Consider the following 4,832-nt stretch of genomic DNA (forward strand, 5'->3'; position numbering starts at 1 on the left):
CTTTATTCACTTTATTAACTTTAACTTTATTCACTTTATTCACTTTAACTTTATTAACTTTATTAACTTTAACTTTATTCACTTTATTCACTTTATTCACTTTAACTTTATTCACTGTATTTTGTCTTGTTGGACTTCATTTGATCTTTAAATATATTTAATTTAACCACGTTCTGATTTTTTTTACCACCACTTTTGCTAATTTTAGCTCATATTTAGCTGCTTTTGTTTGGTGTTTTGCTCATTTTAGCTCATATTTAGCTAGTTTTAGTATCTATTCTGCTAGTTTTAGCTAATGTTTTGCTAGTTTTAACCACTGTTCTGTTACTTTTGACAGATGTTACTTAATTTAGCTAATATTTCGTCATGTTTCCTCCATCAAACGGCAGAAACATAAAAACTCGTGGGATGATCCGAGTCTTCGGCTGCTCTCAGTTTAAGAACGTTTAAAATCGGACTCTTTTTTTTTTTTTTTCACAGCGACTCGTTGTTTGAGGCTTACTTTTCAGTCTGTTTCTGTCTGCCTCTCACTAGGCGACAGGTGTGTGGTTACCATGGCGACCATGGTTTTGATCTCGACTCTTCAGACATCAACGTGTTGTCTCTGACTTCAGACTTTAGTCAGAGTTCAGAGGCGGCAGCTTCATGGAGACCCTCAAACGTTCTCAGGGACGTTTCTTCAGTTTGATCAAAGGTTTCACCCGCAGGTGCACGGATGGGTCCGTTTGGAAAATCCATGTGCTCAAACTTCACGTGGTCGTTACGTCTCAGCTGTGACGGATTTAAAAACGTTCTCCTGGGACTCAGTAATTATCAGAAAATGATCTGTTTCCTCTAAAATATTTAGTTTTACGTTCAGACTGCTGAATCAGGCAGATGGAGGTTTGTGCAGCAGCTTGTTTGCCTGTTAGCAAAATATCTCGTGGATTTTAACTGAACATCATTGGATGCACGTCAGAAATAACTTTTGAAGTCAACGTGATTCAAAATGGCCTCCACAGCTAATCAGCGTTAGCAACTAGCTCCAAATCCAGATGTGGAGCTGAACTGTGGTGTGGTAGTAGCTGAGCATCGTCTCCCGCAGCGGTCTGAGTGACGACAAGCATCCCTAATTTTAATCTGTTTGTTTGTACCAACAGTCCATGCTCAGTAATCCAGATTACTAATCCAACAATGTTCAGTCACGTCATCTGGACGGGTTCTTTTGTTGCTGAGATGTTTCGTCCATGACAAAACGTCTCGGCAACAAAAGAACCCGTCCAGATGACGTGACTGAACATTGTTGGATTTTAGTTTTTAGTTTTCAGCCGTCATACAAGTCACTCGTTGTTGTTGTTGTCGTCGTCGTCGTCGTCGTCGTCGTCGTCGTCGTCGTCGTTGTTGTTGTTGTTGTTGTCATCGTAACGTTCATGAAGCGTTCACTGTCATCCATTTTTCTTCCGTACATTTTTCATCGTCTTTCTCGTCTCATAGTTTTCATCTGTTTCAACAAGTCATGAATCAAAATGTTCGGCTCTTTCAGGACAATCCTGCTGTGACTTTTGGTGCAACTTTAGCTTTTTGAAATATTTAGCCTTTTCTGCCGTTTTTTTCTCTCGTAGAAAATGAACTGAGCTCATTTTATGTCTTTTAAATCTTTAGATGTGTTTACAACCTTTCACTGCTCCTTTCACATTTTGTTCTGCTTCAGCTTCTTTCGGCTTCTTTCTGCAAATTAAAACTTTTTTTATATTCTTTCAGCAAATTTCAGCTGTTTTTAGCTTCTAATTTCTTTCTGCTGATTTCAGCTTGTTATGCTCCTTTCAGCTTATTTCTGCAAGTTTCAGCTATTTCTGCTTATATTTAGCTGTTTTCATGCTAATTTTAGCCTTTTCAGCTAATTCCACATTTTTTACACTCATTTAAACCTTTTCAGCCTAATGCAGCTAAAATGTGCTCTCTCTCCACTTCCTTCTTGTAATTTCAGTTTCTTTCTGCTTTTTTTTAGCTACTTTTCAGCTGTTTCTTGCTCATTTCTGTTTCTTTCAGCCTAAGTGGACAAACATGTTCTTTCTGCTTTCTTCTGCCAATTTAAGCTCGTTCTACATTTTTAGCATTTGAAGCTAATTTCACCTGTTTTCAAATAAATTCAAGTTTTTCATGTTAAGTTTTGCTACTTTCAGCCTAATTAACCTATTTCTGCTAAGTTCAGCCTTTTCTGGTATTTTCAGATTTTTCTGCTCTTTCAGCTACTATTTAGCTCTTTTATGCTAATTTTAACTTTTTCAACTAATTCCACATTTTCAGCTCATTTCAGCTCTTCTGGAACTTTTAGCTTCTTTCTGCCTTTTCAGTTATTGTTGTTGTTGTTGTTGTTGTTGTTGTTGTTGTTGTTGTTGTTGTTGTTGTTGTTGTTGTTGTTGCTGCTGCTGCTGCTGCTGCTGCTGCTGCTGCTGCTGCTGCTGCTGATTTCAGCTTTTTTTAGCTGATTTCCTCTTTTTGGCTCATTTCTGCTTATTCAAACCTAGTTCAGGAAATGTGTTGTTTCTGTTTTCTTCTGATAATTTGGGCTTGTTCTTCCATGTCAGAACGTTTGTTTTAGCTCATTTCAGCTGTTTTTCAGCAAGTTCTTCTGCGGTCAGCATTCACACTGTATTTTCACAGGAAATGTAATTTCTCTGGTTTTGTTGCGTCTTTAATGATTTAAAAACTTTAATTGTGTTTCATTTTATTTCCGTAACATCAAATTGTATTTTTGTCACCAAACGTCTTCCTGTTGCTCCTTCGCTTCATAAAGAACCTGTTTGAAAATAATCATTTACAGAATCAGCTGAGACGTTTAGCTTTGTCACGTAATTTATTTAGACCTTTTAGTTGTTTGATAAAAGTTTGTGTTTTTTGTCGTAAACAACAGAATTAAATAAACAAAACAAAGTTTCAGACAATTCTACGTACGGCAGCGTTTACAGGGACGAGCAGGAAGTCGGTGTCCATCGGTCAGTAAATCCACACTTTGGGTTTTATTCCAGTTGAAACCAGCTAAACCTCCACAGAGTCTAGAAACCAGAGCCGGTCTGGGTCCCTGCAGCTGGATCATGGTGGTTCTGAGGGTCCGGCTCGAAGACTCCTCTGCTCAGGTTTCAGGTTAGGATCTGGTGCCCTCTGGTGGTTGGAGCTGGTGGTGCCGTGAGGTAAAGTTGGAGGAGAAGAGTTTATAATGTTTTTATCGTCTAATATAAACAAATATATAAATATATATAATATATAAATACTATAACTATAAATAATATAATATATATAATATAATATGTAAATAATATATATAATATATAAATACTATAACTATAAATAATATAATATATATAATATAATATGTAAATAATATATATAATATATAAATAATATGTAAACAATATAATATATAAATACTATAACTATAAATAATATATATAATATAATATGTAAATAATTTATATAAATATAAACAATATAATGTATATAATATATAAATAATATGTAAATAATTTATATAAATAATATAATGTATATAATATATAAATAATATAATGTATATAATATATAAATAATATGTAAATAATATATATAATATAATATATAAATAATATATATAATCTTAATAATATATATAATAAAATATATAAATTTTGGTATGCAGGGCACTCGGTTCTGTTGACAGGGCGGGGCGTCCTCCTTCTATAACTGTAGAGGAAACCGATATATTTTAATTTAAAGTTCAAATGAAACATACCGTTATATTCTGCTTCTGTAACTGGGAGCCTGAGTACATAATTTTGTTCCACCTCGTGTCCCACACGTGGTGAGAATGACCATAAAAGTGACTTGAACTTGAAAATCTAGTCCCCCTGAAAATCAGTGTCCTCAACATCTGGATGCAGAGTCTGAATGTTTTTAGGAGAAGACGACTTTAATAATTGTTAAATAATCAATATATGACAACATGACGACCCTCTCGACGTTCTGGTCAGGATTTTGGTTTTAAAACATCTGGCAAACAAACACCCTAATGACCCTCCGGAGGAGCGGGGGGACATTAATCTGCAAACGATGGTTATAATCCAGAAAATGTTACAAACTATGAGCTAAGATCTGGGGGGGGTGTCCTAATCTACAAGATTCTAACAGGATTTGGTGAACGAGCTGAAAACACTCCAACAGGAAACAAAGGCAAAAACTGGTTTTATTTTGAAAGGTGCAGGAAGTGGTAAAGTTTTCATCTGCGAGCGGAGCATGGAAAACAGGGTTAGAGGTTCCCGTGTACAGATGTTGTCCAGAAGATAAGACAAAGATGAAGTCTTACTGGTTTTGTTTCACTTCCAGTTCGAGGCACCAGGATGTCCAGGAACCCAAAGGAGGGAAGTGAAGATGTTGAGGAGCGAGGGAGCAGCAGGTGGAGGTGGAGGTGGAGGTGGACTGAACTCTGCTTGTTTTCAGTCGGAGGATCACTGAGCACTTTGTGGAGAGAGACCAGGGTGACGTGCAACCAGGAGCATGACATGAATCCAGAGGTGTCTGGTAGAACTTCCTCTAGAAGTTCACAGGACCACACAAGGAGGGCTGCAGTGAGACGCAGCCGTGTCACGTGAGCTTTCATGAACGTTTGCAGCACTTTGAGTAACGACAGGCTTAGGTCATGTGACATGTTTAACACGAACAGTGAGTGCTGAGCTCAGCCTTAAATACGCCACAGTAATCAGCTGCAGACAAGAACCAGCTGAGGAACCAGCTGAAGAACCAGCTGAAGAACCAGCTGTGGAACCAGCTGAAGAACCAGCTGAAGAACCAGCCGAGGAACCAGCTGAAGAACCAGCTGA

This window comes from Nematolebias whitei, chromosome 1 (genome assembly GCF_014905685.2).
Source record: "Nematolebias whitei isolate Nwh7 chromosome 1, NemWhi1, whole genome shotgun sequence".
Taxonomy (NCBI): domain Eukaryota; kingdom Metazoa; phylum Chordata; class Actinopteri; order Cyprinodontiformes; family Rivulidae; genus Nematolebias; species Nematolebias whitei.